General features: G+C 42.9%; 1 protein-coding gene across 11 annotated transcripts in view; it reads right to left on the minus strand.

Annotated features, from left to right (window-relative positions):
- The window catches only part of LOC147013883 (uncharacterized), a 120,969-nt gene that overhangs the window by 50,142 nt on the left and 50,727 nt on the right, over nucleotides 1-20,100 (minus strand). Inside the window, exon 1 of one of the 11 annotated variants that reach the window (XR_015050551.1) lies at nucleotides 15,376-15,507. The exons of the other annotated variants lie outside the window; for them this stretch is intronic. The gene's annotated coding sequence lies outside the window, so the exon portion shown is untranslated. Of the gene's footprint in view, nucleotides 1-15,375; nucleotides 15,508-20,100 lie in introns of those variants that run through there. 11 annotated transcript variants of the gene reach the window in all.

Genomic DNA, 20,100 nt, shown 5'->3' on the forward strand with positions numbered 1-20,100 from the left:
GACGGGCCTCCCGGTTCGGCTGAGGCCCCGCCCAGAAAGGACGGACCCCATGAAGACCCTGTCCAATCAGGGTGGAAAGTGACGTCTGTTCCACAGAGCCCCCGCCCTGTTCAGGGAGGTCTATAACCGACGACAAAAACCTCAGTTCAGAGAGTTCTGTGTAGGGAAAGTCAACTCTGGATTCGTTGCAGCATCCGTAGAGTTCTGTGTAGGGAAAGTCAGCTCTGGATTCATTGGAGCATCCGTTGCAGTTCTGCGTGGGGCGTTCTTTGGAGTTTTGCTGGGTCTTGTCTGCGACCTTGATTCCCACCCTGGGACTCCACCAACTCGACTTGAGTTCCTCCACAGGCACGAACCCCACACGTGTGACCGTGGGCCGAGCTGCACGACTATTGGGAGGTTCCTCACCGTGGAGCACCCTCTCCTTCAACATGCAGGTACCCAAGTGAACTGCGACCCCCAGCTCGTCTCTCTCCCTGGCTGTGAGGGTCCAATAAAACACCTGGGTTTCATTTTCATCTGTGTGTGTGGCGCCGTCTCCAAGTAGAACAACTGTTTAAGTGTTTATTCCATCATTGTAAATCTTGCTGTGTATATCCGTGATAAGCTTGCACTGTGTCCTTCTTGTTGTAAATACACCATTATTAGAAATGTTTCCAGTTCGTTTCGGTCCTTTCTTTCATTGGTCCAGCATGGTTGGGATGTGAGTTTTAGCCGGGTCTTTATACCCGATAATCGGTTCATCCTCGGCGGCACAGCTTTGGCAGTTCCGCTCGACTGCACCCGAACCGATGTTGGTAGTTGGTAGTTGGTAGTTGGAACTCCACTGCAGTCGGTAGAGTGACCCGGTTCGAGCAAGACGTACCGAGGGCGTAGTTCCCCAGTAGACGACGCCGGATAGTTAATTAGGTAAATTGGTTCTACACAAAAAGACCCTACGTTACGCGGTGGAGGTATTGGCATCCACGATCGGTTCAGCAACCCGCCGCCTCCCGGAGTTATTCGTGAGCGACGGCCTACAATTTTGGGGGTCTGGTGGGAGACCACGTAACTTCCCCCACCTCGCGGTCGTTCTCGCCACCGGATCCCGGCCCGCAACAATATATATATATATATATATATATATATATATATATATATATATATATATATATATATATATATATATATATATATATATATATATATATATATATATATATACACATTTGTTGTTTATGTATTTATTTATTTATTTGTTTGACTTTTATATACGATGGTTGGTATGAAAGTCATGCCTTTTATCTTTCAGTTCGTAACCAAAGCATCGTAGGAAAGCTGTGTGAGATCACAATGAAAGGTTTGTATCTCCTGCCCATTTTAAGTTGAGCGGAAATGTGATTAGTCACGTGACAACAGCACACCACGTTTTCGAAATGGCTGCCCCGTTAGATTTGCTTACGGAGCAGAGAACAGTTATTGAATTTCTTACTGTAGAAGAGGTTCCTCCAGTGGATATTCATCGGCGTTTAGAGAATGTGTACGGTGACTCTTCCCTTGATGTGAGCACTGTTAGACATTGGGTAAAGTGTTTCAAAAGCAGGGAAACTGATATCAACGAAGAGTCTCAAAGTGATCGGTCTGAAACTGCAGTGACACCGGAAAACAAGAGTTGGATTGATGCGCTCATTAAAATGCATTGTTGTTGATGGAGACAATGCTGGGAAAAAAAACTTCATATTTCCCACATATGTATCCATGTTCCCTCTAATTTTCATGATTCCCATGCTTTTTCAAAAAAAATAAAGAAAACGGGGGGGGGAGTATTGTAATCGTAATGATACGAACCGTGCGTGCTTCCCCATTGTCTCGGGTCCCTCACCTGCATTTTTTTCCAGTTTTTTTTTTTCATTACCTTCGCATTCTGCAAAAGGTTATGTTTTGGTCGGCGTGTATTTATTTATTTATTTATTTATTTATTTATTTATTTGTAATCTTGTGATTCGTATAACTCAAAAGGTATTAAACCGAATTGCATGAAATTTGGTGGGATGATTGGTTATTAGCCAGCAAGCATTCGATTAGATTTTGGGATCGTTCGGGTCAAAGGTCAAGGTCAAGGTCACGAAAAGGTCAAAATCGTCTTTTTACGAGAACACGATCAATTTTTATTCAATTTGCATGCAACCAACGCCAAAATGTTCAGAATTCAACGCCTCATCTTGTGATATGCAATATGACACAATGACGCCCATACTCTTGTTACCGGTTAGGGGTCAAAGGTCAGGGGGGTCACGACCTTGAAAAATATGCGGTTTTTGTCATAACGCGGTCAATTCTTGTCCGCTTTACATGAACCCAGCACCAAAATGTTCAGAATTTAATGTCCAATCTTGTGACACAATGACGTCATAACACATGTCACCGGTTGGGGTAAAATGTCGTGGGGGGGGTCACGCCCTTGAAAAATATGCGGTTTTCGGCATAACTCAGTCAATTCTTATTCGATTTGCATGAAACCAGCATCAAACGAGATTACCTTCTCTTGTTGAAACGTTGTATTCACTGAGCTTGCGAGTGAAGACTCGCCAAAACGACGTGAGTTGATTGTTGTTTAGTCCGTAGCCCCCGAAAGTCGGGGGGAGGTCATGACATTATAGATATGTGGTTTGTGTCATAAGACCATTCATATGAAACCAGTTCCCCACACTCATACCAAGAACAAAAAAAGTAGTGGTGGCGAAGGTATGCGCTCTATGAGTGCCCGTTCTAGTTTATGTATATTTTCATTTATGGATGTTGTCTGATGATTCCGTGATTTTTCCAATGTACCAGCTTCGATGTCCATTAGCACACAAAATTTCAGCTTTCTATGACACCTGGAAGGTATTGATCTTTAATATCAGTCAATTCAGTCAATGAGTCAGTCAATGAGTCAGTGGTTAGGAAAAAAAAATAATATATATTTCTATCTACGAGTATATATATATATATATATATATATATATATATATATATATATATATATATATATATATATATATATATATATATATATATAATATACACAAGCTTTTTTGTCATTGATTCAGGAAAAAAATATTTGCCAAGCAGGCAGTACTTTGAAGTTCTGGGTCATCTGAAGTGCCCAAAGTTGGACACCCTGAAGAACTTCTGCACACCATGCAATGCATACACTGAAGAACTTATAGCAACGTGCAAGCTATGCCGAGAGCTCACGGGTTTCTTTGGGGTGTGCACTTATCGAGCGTGCTTGTGAGCAGTGAGTGCCAAGTCAATAAGAATCCTTTAGGTCCCGACAGAAATTGCAGGTGGAAAAATATCATTATCGAGCCAACATCGGTGACTTTGTCAATGAGAGCTGAAGAAAGTTTTATCGCTCTTTCCAGGGATTTGTGCTTCTCGGGAGGTGACGGAGCAAAGAAAAATCGAACTTCAAAGCACGTGCCTTGTGCACAAGGAGACAACTTACACCAAATTTCCTGGCAGGACAGGACAAAAAAAAATTAAGCATAAAATTGTTCTCCAAAACCCTTCATTGTTAAAACAGTGCTCGAGTCTGGAATCGACTGTCTTCGGAAAATTCACAGGTTGCGAATGATTTGTAGTTTCATATTTCTGTCTCTGTGTGTGTCTCTCTGTGTGTCTCTGTGTGTCTCTGTCTCTGTCTCTGTCTCTGTCTCTGTCTCTGTCTCTGTCTCTGTCTCTGTCTCTGTCTCTGTCTCTGTCTCTGTCTCTGTCTCTGTCTCTGTCTCTGTCTCTGTCTCTGTCTCTGTCTCTCTCTCTCTCTCTCTCTCTCTCTCTCTCTCTCTCTCTCTCTCTCTCTCTCTCTCTCTCTCTCTCTCTCTCTCTCTGCTTATCGACCACTTAAAATCGGTTTTTAACTATATATTCTGTGGCTTTGACAGCTTGTGTCCAAATTATCTCCTTATACAGTGCTATTTCCCATTCATTTGGGTTGGTGGCTCATAAAGAGTGGACGCTTGGCCCAATTATTCATTGAACCAGCTATCCTGTTCAGAAGTTCGACTGGAGTTGATTTGGGGAGGAATTTTGTAATTTGTTCTGCATACTGGCAATAACTGAGAAGGACATCGTGGAATCGTCATCCACCAGATCCACTACCAGCAGAACAACCAGCTTCATGATATTCCGATGGACAGCATATATATCGATGTATCAACCTGCCTTCAAACTATCAGGATGAGAGCTCATAGCAAGGTCGTGATTCAAACCCAGGTCAGACAGCATTGAGGCAAGTGCACATACCTCAAGATGAAGTGCATATTTTTACATGGGCTAGCAGGGTCGCCTATAGGTGTGCACACTCATTTCTGAACTGTCTGGTCTGGATTTGAATGTCGGACCAGCTATGAACTGTCATTCTGGTGTTTCGCAGGCAGGGCAATGCATCAACATACACTCTCCCAGACGTTTGTTTAACACAAAAAGTTCAAAATCCATGCAATGAGAAAAGACCGCCACTAAGGGGTCTGATGGTCGTATTGGCCCAAATTGGCCTCCTTCCCAACAAACAAGAGGCTCACGATCTTGGTGTTAACTGGGGAGAGACAGCCGAAGGGTTGCTATGCTATTCCACTGTTAGGGCACAATCAAACCACAAGTGCCAATTGGCGCTCACCGCGTAGCCATGCACATCAAAAGCACGCGACCCCGCAGGCACAGAGTCAAATGCATGGAAAATTTATCACTTTCCCTGGGCCCGCCTGCACGGCTCATTTTATTTATTTATATGGCCGTTCATTTATTGCATTCATGCAACATAGAGTGTGCTTTCAGCCTGGGCTCCCGGAGTTTGAGAGCAAGCGCGTACCCACACCTGCACTGGTCTGTAGAAATATGGGCGAGTGAAGACAGAAAACTGCTCAGCGCAGAAAAATTCCAAATGCTTTTTCAGCAAAAGAACGCTTCCTACATATATATATATATATATATATATATATATATATATATATATATATATATATTATGCCTACATGTTGATGTATGAAGCTCAAATTCTAATTATTGGAGGAAAAAAAACCTTTTTATTACTTATTTCCTGGATGCAGTGCTGCATTCACTCAAAAACATTCAAACTTGGTGTAAGCATTCAGGGAGATGATGACAAATGGCAAATATTGTTGGAAGTCAGGTAGTGTATGTGCCTGGGTCCTGGAGGTGCAATAGACTTTCTCGGGAACAGGTGTGCAATTGCCCCTTTGGTGTAAAACTCTGTGCGATACTGATCACCAGAATTAGTGAGCGGATTAGCCCTTGAAATTAAATTCGTTAAATGTATCTTTTGCGATAGTCAACCTTGTACCATGGACATATTACACAATACAAAGTCAAGCCAGTTCTGTTGCAGAAATAACAAGAAAGGCACTCGGTCGTGCGCATACCTCCGCGACGTAATGCCTGATCCACGAGAACATATCGGGCCCAATGCATTTTTGAAATATCATGTTATACAGTATGAGATCGTTTTTAGCCCCAACTCTCAATGATGAAGAATCACTTTAAAAATTAAATAATTCTCGTATCCATATCCGGATTCAGATCTTCACCAAAATCGAATCAATTCTTCGTTGCCACACACCCAACCTGTCCACCAAGTTTCTTCCAAATACGTCCGCAACTTTTTGAGATATCGTGCTATATATCATTTTTGGCCCAATCTCTCAATGGTGAAGAATCACTTTTAAAATTCTAGTAGTCGGATCCGGATCCGGATCTTCACCAAAATCTAATCAGTCCGTTCCTGTCACACACCGAACCTGTCCACAAAATTTCATCCGGATCCATCAGCAACTTTTTGAGATATCCTGTACACAAACAGACAGGAGGAGGAGGAGATTGGGACCATACTCTGTGCAGAGCGTTGGTGCTACTTAAGCAGTCTCCTTGGCTATTGAGCACAATCCTGGACAGGTCACCACCCCGACATGGTATACCAGCATGCTGGCACTCATTTTGCCGACCTCGGGAGAATGACAGGTTGAGTTAACCCCACCTCGTATTAATTCAACAGCTGAGCGGGATTTGAACTCTGGACCCTCGGATCCAAAGCCCACCACCCTAACCATTAAGCCAACACCAGGTATACATTGGGTGACAGACAGACAGACAATTACTTGCAATGCCCAAGATTGGTAATTAATACGAAACCATAAGGTTTTTGTGATGCAGGAAGTATTTAAATACATATTTCATTGAATTTCCCTGGGCAAAAACCAGGCACTTCAGCCAGTGCTATATAATTATGGATCTGCTTAAATTGCGCATCGGCATTTCATTGAACCTTCATGTAAAGAAGGTGTCAGATCCGAAGTGGCTAATTTTAAATGTGGACACGAGTCCCTTTAAGATATGACCCCAGGTCAGGGCAGCCAGCAGGTGCAACCGACCCACAAAATGTTTCTGAGGTTGAGACATTAATCATGGATGATCACCATATTAAGGTTGCCAAGATGGGTCCCCCAAAACACGGTCGCGTACAATCAGCAACGATGGTTCACATCATGTCATGTGCTTCACGGACTATTCAATGCAGATCCAGCCAACTTTATCGCTCTTCTGACAACTGGTGACAAAACGTGGCTTCATTACAGGGATCATCAAACCAAATTGGAATCTATACAATAGAAGCACAAATCTAATCCAAAGGATCACTGCCACCGAATACGTTTTGCAAGCAACCCTCAGCTGGCAAGATCATATCCGCAATTTTCGGAGATACCAAGGGAGTCCCGCTGATTGACTTTATGCCTCATAAAATTACAATCACCGAAGGATATTATTCCAGCCTCGTCAAATTTTTGGCAGGCCATCAAGGGCAAACACCCAGTTATGTTGACCAAAGGCGTGCCCCTCCTTCACGACAATGCACATGACCCATTGTTGGGAAAACCACCATTCATGGACTGTACCTACGAGTAGCTGGATCGCCATGCACACAGCACACAGCACACAGCATGGCCCAAGTGACTGTTATCTGTTTCGACAATTGAAGTCCCACCTGCTTGGCTACCAATTCACCATCAACGGGAAACTGACTGAAGCAACTGAGACGTTGCTGAAGAAGCAATCTGAAAACTACTTCATTGACGTAGACAGTTTGAAGGGCAAATGAGGCAAGTGCATCAAAGTCAAGGGACACCATGGAAAACGATCTTGTTCCGAAAACATTTTGAACGTCTTCCTCTAATCAAAAAGCAGATCTCTGAGAAATGGCATACCCATCCCCCCCCCCCCACCTCCTCCCCCAAACTTGCAACAATATATGAGAGAAGAGCCAATGTTATCGCTCGATAGCTGCTGAGTTTATAGAATAATTTAAAGGCGAATAGTACAATGCTAATTTACAATGTGTGATGGGGTAATGATGATAATGGGATTATGCAAAATAAGTAACTTACTGAGGGTGTGGAAGTGCATGACCATGGATTTTAAATTCTGGTTGAGGAGAAGTATCCAGATTAGGTGGAGAGTCAGATGTGAAGATATGAGAAAGGTGATGTGGATAATGCAGTGAAACAGCAAATCTCAGAGGGCATTTCAGGGGTCATGAGACGTACAGGAAACTTTCAGCACAAAGTTTAGTTTTTCGTTATTATTCTTGTGGTAAAAGAGAATGTTGTTTAATGTGTTTGCTGTAGGAGAAGTAAAAGTGCAAACATACCTGATTATCTGGAGAGAGCCACTGCAAATCAGACTTACTCCATTATATACACAAGCTGCTCTCCTTTATTTCATCAAAATACAGGACGTCGTAATATGGACACCTTCGTGTGTGTGTGTGTGTGTGTGTGTGTGTGTGTGTGTGTGTGTGTGTGTGTGTGTGTGTGTGTGTGTGTGTGTGTGTGTGTGTGTGTGTGTGTGTGTGTGTGTGTGTGTGTGTGTGTGTGTGTGTGTGTGTGCTTATATGTAGTTTATATGTAACATATTGTTACGGATCTGGAAACCATAAGCATTCAAACATACAGATGTCCCAAAAGTCAGTTATTCCGTTAAGTACATGTGAAGACAGGTCCCTTCCTTTTGTCTAGTGGGAGAATCAAAGGTGTGCATTGCGATGTCCTTTTAGGTAGGTTATTACATCTAACGACCATCCAACAAACCATCTAACGAGCATCCAACAAACCATCCAACAAACCATCCAACAACCATCCAACAACCATCCAACAAACCATCCAACAACCATCCAACAAACCATCCAACAAACCATCCAACAAACCATCTAACGACCATCCAACAACCATCTAACGACCATCCAACAAACCATCCAACAGACCATCCAACAGACCATCCAACGAGCCATCCAACGAGCCATCCAACGAGCCATCCAACGAACCATCCAACGAACCATCCAACGAGCCATCCAACAGACCATCCAATGAACCATCACAACGAACCATCCAATGAACCATCCAACGAACCATCCAACGAACCATCCAACGACCATCCAACAAACCATCTAATGAGCATCCAACAAACCATCCAACAACCATCCAACAAACCATCCAACAAACCATCCAACGACCATCTATCGACCATGCAACAAACCATCTAACGACCATCCAACAAACCATCTAACGACCATCCAACAAACCATCCAACAAACCATCCAACGACCATCCAACAAACCATCTAACGACCATCCAACAAACCATCGAACGACCATCCAACAAACCATCGAACGACCATCCAACAAACCATCAAACGACCATCCAACAAACCATCTAACGACCATCCAACAAACCATCCAACAAACCATCTAACGACCATCCAACAAACCATCTAACGACCATCCAACAAACCATCGAACGACCATCCAACAAACCATCTAACGACCATCCAACAAACCATCTAACGACCATCCAACAAACCATCCAACAAACCATCCAACGACCATCCAACAAACCATCTAACAACCATCCAACAAACCATCAAACGACCATCCAACAAACCATCTAACGACCATCCAACAAACCATCCAACGAACCATCCAACGAACCCTCCAACGATCATCCAACAGACCATCCAACAACCAACCACGGTACCTTCCAGCACTTGCAACCCTCGCCTCGCTGGCCACAGCATACGGGGCAAAAACGTCCAGATGTTCCTTTGCGCTTCTACAAACGTTCCTTTTCAACATTGGATCTTCCCCTTGATGAGTCCACACGCGTGTAGGGGGGGGAGGGGGCGGGCCTCCCAGTTTGGCCGAGGCCCCGCCCAGGAAGGGCAGACCCCATGAAGACCCTGTCCAATCGGGGCGGATGGTGACGTCTGTTTCACCGAGCCCCCGCCCCGTTCGGGGAGGTCCATAAAAATATGATGCGATCCTCTGAGTGTAAGTTTTTTGGAGCAGTTGAGTTGGTTGGTGTGCGTCGTGCGGTTTGAGCTGGAGTCTGGGGCGTTCGAGTGGAGTTCTGCATTTGGCTGGCATTTGTTGGAGTTTTCCTGGGTACCGTACGCGACCCTGATCTCCGCCCTGGGACTCCGACTGCTCCGCTCGGGTTCCTCCACGGGCATGAGCCCCATGCGTGTGACTGTGGGCCGAGCCGCACCACCATTAGCAGGTTCCGCACCGCGGAGCACCCCCTCCCTTCAACGTGCAGGCACCCAAGCGAACTGCGACCCCCAGCTCATCTCTCCCTCTCTGGCTGTGGGGGTCTTTTAATAAATCATCTGAGTGTGCGTCTGAGTGTGTGGGCACGTCTTGTAAGTAGAAACTGTATAAGTGTTTTTGAACATTGTAAATTATTGCTTCTATAATTCCGTGATAAGTCTTGCTCTGTGTCCTTTATTGTAAATAAATTACTGTAGAAATGTTCCCAGTTCATTTCCATCCTTTCTTTCATTGGTCCAGAATGGTTCGGATCTGAGTTTTAGCCGGGTTTTTATACCCGATAATCCGTTCATCCTAGCCGGCACGGCTTTGGCAGTTCCGCTCGACTGCACCTGAACCGGAGTTGGTAGTCGGTAGTTGGAACTCTACCGCAGTCGGTAGAATGACCCGGTTCGAGCAAGACGTGCCAAGGGCGTGGTTCCCCGGTCGTCGAAATCGCGTAGTTAATTAGGTAAATTGGTTCTAGACAGAAAGACCCTACGCTACGCAGTTGAGATATTGGTGTCCACGGTCGGTTAAGCAACCCGCCGCCTCACGGAATTATCCGGAGCGACGGCCTGCAATTCCGGGGAGTCTGGTGGAGACGACGTAACCTCCCCCACATCGTGGTCGTTCTCGCCACCGGTCCCCAGCCCGCAATAATATATATATATATATATATATATGAAAATGACTTCAAGTCCACAACCTCTTTTTTTCTTTAAGTCCACATCCCTCCCCTCCCCCTCCCAACTCCAACTCGGCATCCCTCCCCCCCCCACTCCTTTCCCAACACCAAGTTTGCACCCCTCCTTTCCCTCGCAAGGATTAACACACGGACTGATTCGACCTGCAGCAACCTTGAGCCAATATGGAAGGTATCACTTTGGTTTCCAGTTTTTCATTATTACCTCCGCCACTGAGGATTGGTGGAAAGAGGTTATGTTTTCACCCCTGTCTGTCTGTCTCTTTGTTTGTTACTTGCAAAATCGGAGATTTTTCAAGTATATTGGTCAATCGATTATGCTATTCTCTGTTTGTTTGTCAATTGCCGACAGGTCACAATTCTAAACCAATCCTCATGAAACTTCACCAAGTTGTGGAAATGGTCTCAAATGAGAAACCGATTGATTTTTATGACCAAAGGTCAACTTGAGGTCGAATTTCTAAAATCATCAAATTTCAACTGAAAAATCATCAATTTACATCCGATTATATTGAGGATTAAGCAGCAATTGCAAAGTGCATCACTGAGTTTGGAAACCAACTATTTTTGAGGTCAAAAGGTCAAAACTGAATGCCAGGTCAAACTTCTAAAATCATCAATTTATATTTGAAAAATAATCAATTTTCATCCCATTGACCTGAGCTTTGATTAAGATTATAAATTTTAATCTGAATGAAATGGACAATTTGATGTACAGTATATATATATATATATATATATATATATATATATATATATATATATATATATATATATATATATATATATATATATATATATGGCAACCTTTGGAGAGGGGGCGGATTTTGCAAGTGTCGTGCTCTGCATGACGTATTTTTCTTGTTACTTGCAAAATAGACGATTTTTCAAGTATATTGGTCAGTCGATTTTGCTATTCTGTCTGTCTGTTTGTCTGCTTGTCTGTCTGTCTGTCTTTTTCTGTCCGTCTCAGTGTCTGTCTGTCTGATTGTCAATCGCCAACAGGTCACAATTCTAAACTGATCGTCATGAAACTTCACCAAGTTGCAGAGGTCGTCTCAACTGAGAATCCGATTGATTTTGAGGTCAAAGGTCATCTTGAGGTCAAATTTCTAAAATCGTCATTTTTCAATTGAAAAATCAATTTACATCCTATTAACTAAGCCTGGTGTTGGCTCAGTGGTTAGGGTGGTGGCTGGGGATCTTAGGGTCCTGAGTTCAAGCCCTGTTGGCCACTGAATTAATACACCAGGGGGTTGACTCAGCCTGTCATCCTTCCGATGTTGGCGAAATGAATACCAGTGTGTATTGGTGGAGGGGCACTGCATCAGTGACACAGTCGCGTTTCCAAGAAATGATAACTACCCCGGCAGCTAAACTACCATACGCAAGAAGAAGATCCTATTAACTTGAAAATTAAACAGCAATTGCAGGGTCCATCACTGAATTGGGAAAGTAACTATTTTGAGGTCAAAAGGTCAAAGGTCAACTGAAGGTCAAGCTTCTAAAATGAAATTTCTCGTTGAGCAAGGAATTGCCGGAATAACTTTGTCATGTCTCCATGATCTATGAAAAAACAAAAACCTGGAAATCAATTTGGTTCTTATAAGTCGATAGTGCTACTGTTTAATGAGTTATAGCACTTAGTTTGGTCATTATCATAACTTGGAAGTCAATCGGACTTGAAATGGCATTTTTATCGCAATTTAAAAGTTTTGACCCAACCCCCCTGACATTCGACCCCTGACCGCTAAGAAGGGTGTTGGTGTGACACCCCAATGAGACATATGCTTGAATGCAGTATTGGAAGATGCACATTTTGGATTTGGTTTGAAGTCGATATGACCATTTTAGCGGACATTATTGTGAAAATAATAATTTCGGTTTTTCGGTGACCTTGACTTTGACCTTTGACCTAGATTCACCAAAAACGACAAGTGTCTAAGTTGGACCATGGCCGACGTCTGTACCCAGTTTGGTCATGATCGCTGAAACGGTGTGGCTGCTACAGGGTAAACAAACACACAAACAGACAGACAAGCCGGTTGGGGACATGGGTCGTCGCTATATAATTGCATACGAGTCATACAGTTTTTGACGGATCGGGCTGAAAATTTTTGACAAAGAGTTTTATTATAGTGCGCATAAAAACGCAGAAGCCGATTTTTGATTTTCGATTTTTTATTTTTTGGGGGGATTTTTCAAAAATTTCAAAGTCCCGTTGCTAGGCAACGGTGGCATCCATAGCAACGGTGCTCAAAGGCATAGCACTAGATCCTGGTATGAACCTACCTGTCAAGTTTCATCAAAATCGGTTAACTCCTCTGGCCTCCAGAGCTGTCCATTACATACAAACAGACGGAAAACCTGAGAAAACGGTAGTCTAGCGACCACCCAACAGACAGACACACTGAATGACACACACAACCGACCAACATAATTGCCGAAATCCGAAGGATTCCGGCAATTAATCATCTTTAAATATGAAAAATCGTCAATTTTCATGCGATTGATGAGCTTTGATTGAGATTGTTAATTTTCATCTTAATCAAATGGGCAATTTGATGTATCCATGGCAACCTTTGGAGAGGGAGGTGAATTTTGCAAATATCATCCTCTGCACAAAATCTTTTTCTTGTTCGTTTGTTAATTTCCGGAATCCTTCAGATTTCGCCAATTATGTTGGTCGGTTGTGTGTGTCATTCTGTGTATCTGTCTGTCTGTGTGTTTGTTTACCCTGTAGCAGCCACACCGTTTCAGCGATTATGACCAAACTGGGTACAGACGTCGGCCATGGTCCAACTTAGACACTTGTCGTTTTTGGTGAATCTAGGTCAAAGGTCAAGGTCAAGGTCACCGAAAAACCGAAATTCTTATTTTCACAATAACATCCACTAAAATGGTCGTGTCGACTTCAAACCAAATCCAAAATGTGCATCTTCCAATACTGCATCCAACCATATGTCTCATTGGGGGTGTCACACCAACACCCTTCTTAACGGTCGGGGGTCGAATGTCAGGGGGGGTCGGGTCAAAACTTTCAAATTGCGATGAAAACGCCATTTCAAGTCCGATTGACTTCCAAGTTATGATAATGACCAAACTAAGTGCTATAACTTATTAAACAGTACCACTATCGACTTATAAGAACCAAATTGATTTTGGAGATATGACAAAGTTATTCCGGCAATTCCTTGCTCAACGAGAAATTTAATTTCTTTGTTTGTGTGCAGGATATCTCAAAAAGTTGTACGTGGAATGTCAGAATGGCGTTTCTCTTCGTTTACCGCACGAGTGTTTGTAATATTGAATTTTGTTCTTTAATGGTAGAGTATTAATTTGTGATTAGACTGATGCTGTTTGGAATGAAAATATAGAGAGATTGAGTTCAAAGCAGAATAAGGAAATTATGTGAGGGTTTCCACCCGTGACATTTGGGGATTCGGCGGTTGCAGTTTTGCCATTTTTTGCCAAAGTCCTTCACGAACCAGCTGTCCAGCCCCCTCCCGTGCATAGCACGGGTACCTCGCTAGTATGAATATTTGGGAGAGATTAAGCATAAAAATATTCTGAAGAGATTTGAATTGTCAAGCAATGTATTCGAGAAGAAATGAAAGAAATGCTGAGATGTGTACTTGTAGCTGGTATGCCAGTGCCCACATACAGCCTTGTTGGTGAGTTATAACTTCCTTTTATCCAGATGTTATCATGTACAAAAGGTAAGACCAATAAATTTTACTCAAGAAAAGCATTCCAAAGAGGTGCTACTTCCCATATATTTGATAAATGACATGAAAGATGAATTTTGTAATGCCCAATTATATGTAACTAGCAGAAATTACAGCTTAGACGCTTGATCATTTCAACCACTTGAACCTTCTTATATTACAAATAAATTTCAAATAAATATATCACCAATATTGCAAATAAATTTGCAGAAAATAAATGTTTGTATTATGATTGGTGTAAATCATGTCAACACAGAAAATCTGTGACGTCAATCTCTGCAATGACGTGTGGGGAGGCGAGCAAAGCGAGCCAATCCATGCTAGTTGTTAAATACTTAAAACTATACCTCGAAAACTGCAAGCTCCGACAAACCAACTTATCCACAGCCTGAATAGATCACAAAAAAGCCTTTGCCAGTCTCCCACATTCATGGATTATAATATGCATCCAAGTATACAAAATTGACCCCCAAATAGTCGCACTGATTGAGAAAGCAATGATGCTCTGGAACACAATGCTGGTACTACCTTACTTGGAAGGAAAGAGTGAAATCCCAGGAGGAAAGATATGACGTGGTATCGTACAAGGTAACAGCCTTTCCCCCCTCCTGTTTTGTCTCACTCTGGACCCACTGAGTAACCTCATCAATGAACTTGAAGGGCACTCGGTAGAGCGCATACCTCCGCTATGCAATGCCTGATCCACGAGAACATATCGGACCCAATATATTTTTGAAATATCATGCTACATATCGTTTTTGGCCCTATCAATGGTGAAGAAACACTTTAAAAATTAAATAATTCTCGTATCCATATCCGGATTCGGATGTTCACCAAAATCGAATCAATTCTTCCTTGTCAGACACCCAACATGTCCACTAAGTTTCATGTCCACCTCGGAAGACATCTGCATGGATGCATGGATTTGGTCTTGACAAATATGCCAAATGTACATTTGTACAAGGCAAGATAATAAGAACTGATAACATCTCAGTCGATCGAAGCACAACAATACAGGAACGAGAAAACGAAGCATCCTAAAAATACTTCAGAATAGAAGAAGGCTCCCAGGTACAACACAAAAAAAATGCATAAAATAATCAGCAAAGAGAACCCACGCAGAATAAGAATAATGCTGAAGTCATCCCTCTCTTCAAGAAACAAAACCAAAGCTATAAACCAACTTGCAATACCGGTATTCCAATATCGCTGTGCAATTATAAACTGGCCACAATTAGAGAGCAACAATTTACACACCAAAACAAGGAAACTAACTATTCACATGATGTTCTGCAAAAGCCAATGCATACCGAGGTTGTACTTACCAAGATGAGAAGGAGGAGGTGGTTTGATGGAGCTCAATCAAGTGCACAGAGCATTGTGTGTAGGACTCGCAGAGTATGTGAAAAGCTCAACAGACAATCGGATGAAATTTGAACACGAGCAAGAAAAATAACAAACCAGAAAAGGGATCCTTAAACCATTTAGCAACAAACTTCCAAAAACAGGTGCAAATTACAGATATAACACAGGAAATTTAAACAGAAACAAACATCACCCCAATGATTGCAAAGAAAACTAGTACACATATTAAATGAATGGGAAGCTTCTAAAAAATAACTTGCACCAAAAACTTTAACGTTGATGTGCTACAAAAAAAGTTAAGTTCAAAACAGGTCAAAAATTTAAAACATTTGAAATTAATTTTTAATTTCAACTTCACTACATCAATAATATACCCCAAAGGAACCTCCCTGCCAAATATCAGCATCCTAGTACACATATTAAATGAATGGCAAGTTTCTAAATAACTTGCACCAAAAACTTTAACATTTTCATGCTGACGCTGACGCTGATGCTCACGCTCAAGCCGGGGGTATCGCTATAGCTCTCTGTTCTTTGAACAGGCAAGCTAAAAACCGAAAACTACAAAAGGAAACATCATCAGATATACTCTGACAAATGGGAGAATGACAAAAGAGCAGGAAGATTTTAAAAAGAGCTTGACAGAACAAGGATTGACAAGGAAGGCTCATTGGAATGGCTAAGAAGAGGTCAAATTAATTGGGATGGAGAAGGAGTCATCATAAATGCTCAAGACCCAAGGAGACTACACTAATGCCTTGAATAAAATGGCGGGATTGATCCAATCAGACAAATGCAGGTTTTGTGGGGTAGAAACATAAATTACCAGCCACCTACTTTCGGGATGTAAAAAAACTCATGTCAAAACAGCTGTACACAGAAAGACATGACGGTGTCTGTCGAGTAATGCGCCGGCACATCTGTAAACATTTCAACATCCCGGGCCCAGAACAATCATGGAAACACAAACCAAATCCAATCCTTGAGAATGAACACATAATGCTCACATGTGACAAGATGATCCCCACAAATGTGGACATTGCAAACAAAGCATAGCATCCGGACATTGTGCTCAAACACAAAAAGGAAAAAAATTGGCACTGTTGATCGAAGTTTCAGTTCCCAATCACTTTGCACTAACTGCTTCAAAAATCAGGAAAATGACCAAATACCAGGATCTGAAAAATGAGGCCAAGAGGACTTGGAAATTGTAGAGAGCTGAAATTATACCAAGTTGGAGCTAAGGAATGATAAAGAAAACCCTGACTGAGTATTTAAAAATCATTCCGGGGAATATCACAACAAACAAACTACAAGTGGAAGCTGTCACAGGTTCAGTGAAGATTTTGAAGAGCCCTTGGAACGAGGCTATGAGAACAAACTTTCACAGTTTGGTTCATCAATCATCATCCTTTACCAAAAGAAGTGGATATTTTGAGTTCTGGGTGAACTTCCACCCACCGCCTGAAACCCAAATGGAGAGAACCACCAATGGGAGATGTTGCAGGCGGCACACCTGAGAGCCAGCAAGAGCCTGAAGAAGTGAACGCCCGGGCATGCGGCCTAGCAATCTCTCCCTGAGGATCTGGGACAGCCAGCATGAGGAGACCTGCCATGCTGGGCTGGTTTATGGACACGGGTTGAACTGCATGGACCGGGCGGGTACAAGTACAGCCCACCGGACAACCACCAGAGCATCAGTGGAAAATTATTCAGTATTTGGGAAAGGTCCGGTGAGGCCCGCATAACCTTCGACAGATGGTCCGCTGTGATTAATGGGTCCTCAGTTTAGGAAGAGAGCCCTGGGTTTTAATTGTCATGGGAGATGTGGGAAGATTGGCTGCACAGACGCTGCTGGTATTGAACGTGATCCCCAGTGGAAATTGGATTTGTACTAAATTTACCTTTCCCCATTGTCATGAATCATCATGCTTTTGAGTTGGGGAATTGGTATGGGTGATGGGTAAGAGTGGCCATGAGAGCCAAGCAAGTGGACCAGGTGGAAAGGGTTAAAATGTGGTTTGTGTCATGAATAAAATAATTTTTCACTGGTTAGTGTTTTATTGTTGATGATTTGCATGTAGGCAGGCCATGGAAGGTAGGAACACCACAACGAGTAGCGTGTACTGCAGGTGTAAGTCGAAATGAATGGCAGCTGAGGAGGGATCATTGCCTGTAAAGTTTGTGGGTGGGGAAGTGGTTCATGTCCATGGATGGATCAAGCTCTCAGTGAGAGGGAGGAATGTGGGGCACCGCTATGCCCTACCCCCGGTAGCCCAGCAAGTGACTAGGTATTGGAATCCCATCGAGAGGAGGGTCAGTTCGGTCAGTCACGGGGCAGAGGACCCCTGGTGACCATGGAAGGCCATGAAAAGCCAATGGGTGACGCACAACCTGGGTGACGCACAATGATGTAGACCGCACAACCTCCCATGTGGCCTCCAGGGAACGCCTGGTCCTTCTCGGTCTCATCTCAGTCTCATCCTTCCTTGACGGGGTACAGTCGGCAAAACCCAACAAGCCACACGGCAAGGCCAAGGCATCAGGCTGCATCCAAAACGCATGTCGATTGGTGCAACTCTGGGTGCCTTTTTCCCGGCACTAGGCCTCTCTCGTCCTCAATAGGCAGAACTTAGCAAGAGGGAATCACCAAAGCTCAGGCCTTTTCTCACAGTAGCATGGGGTCAACAAATCCCACAAAGCTGCAGGACCAGGCTGCGACACAAACAGCGTGATACTGGATGCAATGTGCGCAGACCTCGTTTCCATCGAAGCTGCTGTTTTTGTCTCAGTCTTCACTGCCTTCAAAACTTGTATTCGACACGGCCCTCAGACATTTCCATCCCAGGGGAGAAGGAGGCGGCAAAGCATGCTGCCTCCCCTCATCACCATCATGTGTGTTTGTGGATGAGAGAGGGAGAAGGGTGCTCCGCAGGTAGCCAACAACACTGGATTGAATCTGGTTAATAGTTTGCAGGTGTCTAGTCAGAAGTAATCAGGTGTCGTTGGCTACCTGGATCAGAGGTAGTGTACTTGCCTTCAAGCTATCTAGTCTGAGTTCAACTCCCGACTTGACTATAAACTGTCAGATTGGTGATTCGCTTGGCAGGGTATTGTATCACAAACTTTGCTGTCCTTCAGTGGGAGGTTAAGCCGAGTCCTCCATTTTTTACCATTCGCTGGTGGATGATAAATTTCCTACATTGTCTTTCCGGAAGTTTTCAAAGAGTAGGACATCGTCTGACATACCCTGGCCAAATTACAAATTCCTCCCTGAACCGACAGCGCCCTGCGATGGCGTGACGACCTGTCCAGGGTTGGTTCTCAACCAAAGAAACTGCTTCGGAACAACCAATGTTCTGGGAACAGAGTATGCTCATGGGATGATGATGTGTGTGCTATGAATTTAAATTGGCTCATTACTTTGTGCACTTATAAAAAAAATAATTGGCATATAATATAATGACAAATTGATCACAAAAGACATTTTTCTCTATTTATTTTCAGAACCAAAGAAACTTCCCTCCGAAATACATTCCTTGATAGCAATAAATTTAATTTTTTTAAAATATATCCCTTGGTAGTAGCAATGGTGTTAAAATTCAATAATTACTCAAAGATCATTTGCTATACAGATAGAACAGCACCAACGCTCTGCACAGAGTATAGACCCAATCTCTTTCTCTTTCTCTCTCTACAAAACACTTACAGGCATAAGTCACTGATGAATAAAAAATAAATACGGATGGTGTTGTTCTGAAGGGGAGGTTCATAGATCTTGGCCCCTCCATCTTATTTTCTCCTGTGGTGGTGCCTCCCGTACATATCATGATCATTGACGAACCTTCTCTGGACCGTACCCACATAAAACCAAGCCACGCAACTGTCAGAGCACTTTTTTTTGCTAAAATGAAATCAATAAATAATGGGCACAATAAATATTACACGAATACCGCTCGAGGAGCTCGAGAAAGGCAAAAACATCTCGTGACGAGTCCGTGGCAGAGAGGACGCTGAGGGTTTGTGTTCTCACCCAGCCTCATATGTGCACAGGGATTTACGGTGTGTAAGCACACTGCTGTTCGGTAAAGTTTTCTCTCCTTATGCATAATGCACTTTCACAAGCTCGCTCTGACCATGTCGCATCCCAATGGCCTGCCACGGATGCAAGCCTCGCTGAAAACGACTCCAATTTGCATGAGCAAAATTTTGAATGCTTTTTAAGCATAATGTGCCCGACGAATCCTGAAACATCATCGGCTTTGTCACCAGCACCTGAAAGTCAAATGCTGCAGGTAGACATCGAGCTTGAACTATTTTTTTATTTTAATATATACACACATATATATGGATATATTTAATAAACAGAAATAAATTCCTGCATCGGGCTAGTGTGAAAAAATTATGACTCAATATGGGACTCAAACCCAAGGACCTCATCGCTGACACAGAGACAGCCCACCGAGTTATTGAGTCTTTGGAATATCCTCAGAAATTTCTCATACGAACACTGCAAGCTACATGCACAGTATGTATATATATATATATATATATATATATATATATATATATATATATATATATATATATATATATATATATATATATATATATATATATACATATATATATATATATATATATATAATTGGTTGTGGGCCGGGGGTCAGTGGCGAGAACGACCA

The sequence above is a fragment of the Eptatretus burgeri genome, chromosome 13, assembly GCF_056783735.1.
Source record: "Eptatretus burgeri isolate ZD-2024b chromosome 13, Ebu_testis_v1, whole genome shotgun sequence".
Taxonomy (NCBI): domain Eukaryota; kingdom Metazoa; phylum Chordata; class Myxini; order Myxiniformes; family Myxinidae; genus Eptatretus; species Eptatretus burgeri.